Source organism: Pinus tabuliformis, chromosome J (assembly GCF_031772625.1).
Source record: "Pinus tabuliformis cultivar Carrire ecotype Pingquan chromosome J, CPIR1, whole genome shotgun sequence".
Taxonomy (NCBI): Eukaryota; Viridiplantae; Streptophyta; class Pinopsida; order Pinales; family Pinaceae; genus Pinus; species Pinus tabuliformis.
The window spans coordinates 110,817,461-110,825,226 of record NC_142295.1 but is presented as its reverse complement, the minus strand read 5'-3'; positions in this window follow the sequence as shown (position 1 = coordinate 110,825,226).

The window sequence follows — 7,766 nt, the reverse complement described above, 5'->3', positions numbered from 1 at the left end:
GAACAGAATCTAAATAATTGTTCTAACATATTTGAGGTCCACCTTAATCCCACTATTTGCAATGATATGTCCCAAGATATTTCCCTCGAATATTACGAAAATGACCTTCTTGGGATTAAGAGATATCCCGTTTTTTTGACATCGCTTGAAAATTTTCTTTAGATGGCGTAAGTGGTCATATATTCTTTCTGAAAACTATCACGTCATCTAAGTAGAACACCACACTCTGTCCAATAAAAACACAAAATGCAATGTACATAGCACGTTGAAAGGTTGCATCTACATTAATAAGCCCAAATGGAATTCTTTTAAAACCAAACAAACCCCACTTAGTTTGAAATGTCGCCTTGTGCCTGTTGGGTTCTGACACTAGAACCTAGCCGTAACCTAAAAATCCATCCAGCAATGAAAACATTTTAGACCCTAATACTGTCTATAAAATTTTGTTCCATCGACATCTGTGGATAATTGTGTTTGTCCAAGGCACGATTAAGATTGTGAAAATCCACGCATATGCATATTTCCCTGGACTTCTTCCTTACCATAACCATATTTGAGACCCATGTTGAATGACGAACTTTGAAAATGAGCCAAGCATCCAAAATATTTCTCAACTCTATCTGAATCATAGGCTCAAGAGTCGGAAAAAATTTCCGCAACTTCTGCTAAAAAGGCTTGGCCCCTTCCTTAATTGGAATCACATGATGGATTATTTGCATGTCGTAAGTTTTAAGATCGATATATGTCCACGTGAAAATATCTTGGTATTGCTAAGAGGTAGATAAAATCTTGTCACTCCTAAGGTGTGCAACAAGTACTGTGGTTAACAAACTTCTGATCTTTTTTCATACCAATATTTATCTATTCGTGTGACAGGGTCAAGCTATGAGTCTTCGCATTGACTGGTCCATTAAAGTGATTATGCAGGTCATACATATTTTCCAATGACACCACAACCTTGGGCATGGGATTTCCTTTTCTTACTTGTGTGCATGTTGCAACACTTTCTCGTGCTCTTCTTTGTCAATGGCTATGTCTTTGAACGCATCAATGTTCACCATAAAATCCAGTATCTGTTGGTTTTCATTGAAAATGCGTAAATTAGTAATATTACCCAAAACAAATGGCCTATAAATAATTTCAATAGAAAATCCATCCTTCAGTGGTGACAACCAAGTAGCAGCATTTGCTAATGCATCGACAACAACATTACAGATTCTATGAATAAACATAATATTAAAATCTTGGAATTGTGATATAAAATTCCATACCTATTGTTGATCACTTTAAATATTAGGTGACACACAGTGTATAGTATTTCATACATATCGTATGATGATTTCAGAGTCACCTATTGCTTTGAGTACCTCAACTTTGAGGTCAATGGCTTTCTTCAAACCCAAGATGACTGTTTCGTATTCAACAACATTATTGGTGCACTCAAACTCTAAGAGAAAAGAGATCAAATGTTTTCTCTGTTATGGGTCTATTAAAATGCAACTAGATTGAGAGCCCTCCTGTGTTTTTGAACTATCAAAATATGAAATCCAAGTGTTAAAAATACTGGAGCTATGTCTTATACTAGTCCTATCTACATCTACTATATAAAATTCATTAGCACCAATTGGATTTCGAGGAAGGAGTTCCAATTGTGTATTAGGTGAGACAAGTGAAGGTTGTGCTAGATAACAGCCATGATCTACTTCCAGGAAAATAATTTCCATAGATCACCTATGCGAAGCCCATTGGTTCATTTTTTCTTCAAGTTGTGTCATGGTATGCTTCATGTAAGGTTCACTTTCAACTCGAATCTAGTTATTTTTTGCCTTCCATGGAAGCCATAAGTGAGACCAGTCCATTGCAAAGTATCCTTGTAGTTTACTAGACCAAACTCTTCTCAACAATAAACCGTATGATTTGGGAATGTCAACAAATACTATATTTATACACTGGTGAAATCTGTTATCACTGAAAATTCTGTTTCCAAAAATTGCTCAGATTAGCTTGAGGACAAGGTGTTTTCGCAACGCATAAATCCTTTAGCAATTTCGCAGCGTAACCTGTTTTAGTGATTTCGTAGCGAAAAGCACCGACTTTGCACTGGCTGCGCTACGAAATTGGTGGAGCAATCCAGGAATACTGTAGAATTAGAAACAAAACAAGATGACAAAGACTACTTAAGAAATGAAAGACATGATGAAACTGTTGTTTGGCCTCAATGTTGAGTTGAGGAGCAAGGACAGTGGAAATGTCATCAACAAAGAAAATATTTTAATTGCTAAGAATGATGACATGCAAAATCTGTGTGAAACAGAGACTGCTTGTATTTCAGATAATGGACCTGTTGATGTCATTAGTATGAATGGTGGATTTGTTTCTTTCTTGAATAAGTGGGAGCAAGTTAATGAATTTTGTTTTGATCTGCATTTCAGTAATGCAAGTGAGGGAGATTCATCAGCAATGTTTGAAGTCCAAGGTTTGGATGTTTACTGGGAAAATTCTCCGGTATACTATTTTAATTTCTCTAGAAGTTTTTTTTTTAGAGGAAGATGGATGTGCCACTTTTCCTAAGGGTGAGGAGACATTGACTGGAATGTCTTTGATGTCGCTGCCTTCAATTGATATTGGAGAAGCTATAGATATTTGTATTGTAGCATGGCTGTTTTGGCCAGATGAACGCTAGAGCAGAGAAGCAGTTAATGTGGTTCAAGCTATTGTGGCATCTTTATAGCTGCCAGATGCTCAAAAGGTGATTGAAGGGATTTTTAATACCACAGCAGTCGAGCCTGATATAGTTGATAAAGATCATCTCCTACAATGTGTATCTGAGGTAGATGTTGTGACAATCTTATTACCTGCCAGTTGCCAACGCCAAATTGCGCATGCATGCATTGAGTTAAAAGAAAAAGACATCTTGACACGGCAGGCTATGTTGGTAAAAACATGTTTATCTGGCGTTGAGCTTCTCCAAAGTCGAATTGCTGCTTCGTTGGTGGCTGGAATATACAGAGTTTTCTTAATATGCTTTGTAGTGCGTTATTAGTATCCTGGTCATTGCATTAGCTATACAGTGGTGGCTTCAGCATTGTTAGGAGCGCAGTTAGTTAATTAGAGAGCAAGGCATTGGACATTGGTAAGAGCCGAAGCCACGCTGAGCCAAATAGAATGCAGAATCCAAAGACCTAAGATGGCATCATAATTACACGGATCCATGCCTTCTTGCTATGCAATTACAGTAGCAGCTTTTCGATAGTATGGTGAATCTATATCTCTGCCCGGCGCGCTCCATGGCAAGTAGCTTCAATCTAGATGGAGCTGCAAAGAAAATAGAATTAAGGGAGAAAGTCTGAAAAATGTTTTACCGTGCATATGATAACTACATGCATTATGCATTCCCGCACGATGAGTTAAAGCCTCTGACAAAGACTTCGACAGATTCACTTGCAGAGCTTGGCAATCTTAAGTTTTAACGTTTACCTGAAAAGTACAATGGGTTAGCTTTGACTCTTATGGAATCAATTTCAAGCTTAATTGTTCTGGGAAACAGTTCGGAATTTGGAAAAGCGGTGCTATGGCTCGAGGACCTGAGTATGAGGCAGCAGTATTGCGTGCTGTTCGTAAACTATGGAGCATGCGGAGTCCTTTGGATTTGTTGGAAACCGCGCTGTATGTACTAACTGGGGAATGAATTGAACATTCATCTGGAATTGGTGCTGGTGTTGATAGTGCACTTCCGCCACAACGTGCAGTGTTTGGGTGTGAAAATTTGGAAACTGATAAACTCTATCATCAACATGCAGATGGAATTATGGGGCTTGGCCGCGGTCAGCTTAGCATCATGAATCAACTTGTTCAGCATGGTGTGACAGCCGTTTCGTCCTCTTTATGTTATGATGGGAGAGATTCCAGACATGGTGTTCTCCACATCAAGTCCAAATCGCAGTGTGGGGATGGAAACAGTCCATACTACAATATATATCTGAAAGGAATAAGCGTCTCTGGGTATCCACTGCCCTTGGATCCTCAAGTATTAAACAATAGATATGGTACTGTTTGGGATAGTGGAACTACATATGTTTACCCACCAGAAACAGTTTTTGTAGCCTTCAGAGATACGATGATAAAGCATCTTCTTTCGCTCAAGCGAATTTATGGTCCAGATCCATCATATCTTGACATTTGCTTTTCTGGTGCTGGAAGAGATGTTTCACAGCTCAGCAAACATTTTCCACAAATTGATTTGCTACTTGGTAATGGACAAAAAGTTCAATTGGCTCCTTAAGATTACATATTCCGGCATTCCAAAGTGCATTGTACTTACTGCCTGGGAATTTTCCAAAATGGAAAAGATCCCACTACTCTACTTGGTGGTATTGTAGTCCGCAACATGCTTGTAACCTATGATCGGGCCAATGAAAAGATAGGATTTTGGAGGACTAATTGTTCTGAACTATGGGTGAGATTGCAGGTAGCTGTAGCTCTGCCGATTGTAAAGTTGAACTCTGAAGGAAAAAATTCAAGTGATAGTATACCACCAGTACCTACAAAGTCACACACTGGAAAAAAGAATTCTAGTGATAGCATGGATGTTTGGCCACCTGCTTTACCTCCATCAGCAATAAACGAAGGAGTGTATCGGGAAATTGGAGGAATAGAACTATACATGTCCATGATTGTTAATTCTAAGGCTTCCGGGACCCTTGTGAATGAATTCAAAGAAGATATGGCACGGAAGCTGGAATTGTTGTTGATCAGCAAACACAGGTTAATATGCTGAATGTCAGAAACAGAGGAGATACATTACAGATTGAATGTGCTGTTTTGCCAGCCGACACTAGTAATCATATGACAAACAGTACTGCAGAAACAATCATCTCCCTTTTAAATGGACATCAAATTCATCTTCGTGATGCCTTTGGAACTTACCATCTATTGAGTTGGAAGATTTTGCCATCTTCGAAAAGGACATGGTTCCAGCAACATGGTTTAGTGCTCTTTGGTGTTGCTGCAAGTGTAACAGTAATTGCCTCAGCTTTGTTAATGTGTTGGTATTGTTGGAGACAAAAGCAAGAAGTACTTGGGAAATACACGACAGTAGATGCTGCAGATCTTGATGAAGAGCAAGCTGTTTCAAATAATGACACAGCAGTTTCGTAGCGCGCTACGAAACTGCTGTAGGTGATGTTTTCAATGCAGAATAAACAGTGTGACCGGGAATTTTAAAAGAGAGACACATGTCCATCAATACAACCTACAGCTCATCTGGAGACATGGTGTGTGGTAGCAGCGTTTCATACCTGGGGTTATTAAAGAGTTGGGACATGTTGCTGAATTTTCGAAGGATGTTAGGAGACAGGGACCGGAAAAATAGGGGTTTTGATCCTAATGATAAATGATCCATCAGCGCCTTCAGGTATCCAAAGTCAGCATTCCTTGCACCTGTAGCTCAGTCATCTCAGCCTAACCAACAGAAGACAGCTGTCAAAGACCAAGGAAGGAATCATGCATACGAGGAGATGAAGTTAGAGTTTCAATGTGATTAGGACTCTATGTATTCACAGCGCAATACCTTTGTATTTAATAAGTTTGTTTAGATATAGATAAGGCAATTAATGATAGGATTTCGAGCTCCCCTCATGCTGGAGGAGGAGTCTCAAGTAGTAGTAGTTTTGTTTTCCTATATATAGGAAAAACTCTGATGTAAAAAAGGTTGGAGTTTTATAAAAAAACAGAGTTTTCATATTGGCTTTTGTAAAAAAGACTTTGACAGTAATACAAGCAGTACTTTTTCTTCCCAAGATTCATCATGTGTTAAAATGCTCAGAGTATATGTAGTTTGGTCTTTATTCTTCTTGTTTTACAGCTCACTAAATATGCAATCACTCTGAATTCACCTAGTGCTCAGACTTCCTGTGTATGTTTATGAGTTGAGTCCTTCTTGAGAAATGTTCTGAGGATTTAGACATAGTATGCCTTGGCTTCCATGAATGAGTAATTGATTATTTACTGCAGAAGTGTTTGACTCCATGAGCCCAATGGAAGAGGTCTTATTTTGTTGTTCCAACCAGCTTATTTTCAACATACTATTTTAAGAGTTAGCCATCTTTTCTTGCCCTTAATTTATATCAAGAAGAAACATTTGTGAGAGAGCCCTCTCTGACTAAGGAGGCTAAGCCTTAGTCTAAAGCCTGGTTTGAAATAGTTACATGAGATCTTGCTAAGTAGCAGCCCTTAGTACACGATTTTGTGATAACAAAATCTATGATCATATGAAAAATGAACGATAACATTATTGAGTTCACCAATAGAATGGACAAACGATATGTCCAGCTGTATGATCTGTGCATCATTTTTATCCCATTTTGCATTTATTTTCTTGGCAATTGACAATGGCATAACATTTGCAGATGCACCAGAATAAAGCAAACAATTGTGAAAATTATAATTAAAAATTTTGAAAGTTAATATGAACAGAAGGCACAAAGTCTTAGAACTTAAATTTATAGCATTTACAATAGATTTGATGATGTCACGAGGGTTACTAGACATTACCTGAGAAGCATAAACTTCTTTACCTACCGAAGTGTGCGATGAGAGTGCCTGGAGAATCAATTCTCGTTGGTTCGTTATCTTTGTGAGCTCAAAGAGTGAAATGTTTACTTGAGTTCTTTTCATATGTTCCACAAAATTATAATCAATGCTTTTCGTCTTAACAAGCTGTGATGATGAGTCAAGTGGTGTGACATTATTCGTTGCAGTAGGAGTGGTGGACTTGTTCTTGTTACTGCTGGAAGTGCTCTTGGAAGAAGGTGGTACAATCCTTCACATCAACTTCTTCTTAAGTTCCTACTCAGAAATAGGTCCCTTGCTCCTCAAGTTGTAACAGTCAGATAACTTATTGGGAGGAGCTTCACTCACTTACGATTGATCAACATTTCGTTTATCAGCGTTGTATATGATAGTGAACATGTTCATTGAATTTCCAACACTTGAACATTCTTCAGTCAAGATAGGTTCATTTGTTTCTTCAATATGCTCAAGTTCTTCTTCTGCTAATAGAGTATCAACGAGATTAGCCATCATAGTGTTCATATTGTGGTTCCATTATAGGCATGTATTTTTTTAGTGTTTCTCCTTATGCAAAGTGCATAAATTATCCATGCCCAAGATTTTGATATTGAACACCACGTTAGAACTCTAAGAAGATTTGGCTAGTTGTGAATTAGTGTTCTTTTTAAATAATGATGGCTTGAAAGACTTGTTTCTAGTAGTGGATTCCTCACATGTCTGTCTCTTTAACTCTGGTACTTCATTCATTAGCAACTTCAGGGACTTGGTCAAGATTTCCATATAGAAAGAATATTTCTCTTTAGCTATACTAGAAGAGGCTTGGTTATTCTTGACAACTTCTTTGGAACCTTTGGGATTATTAATGTCTTCAATGACTCCAATAAAATGCAAATATTTTTCAACTACAAGATCTTCTACAAAGTTTAAGGCTAAGTGTTCTTCACAACTCTTTTAACAAATACGAAAATGTTAGTTGGAAAACTAGCTGTTTAGTAATCCCCAGTGATATCATCATGAGGTTGCACATCAATGGGGAACTTGTTCAATAAACAAGTAAATATCTGATTAAAATCTGTAATTCTTTCTTTGTCCCCACTTTCAAATTCCCAAGTTCTTTCAATAAAATGGTGGGAGTCTTATTGTCAGCAAACTTTTCAAGAAATAGCTTCTTAAACTCCCTCCAGCTATGGATTGAA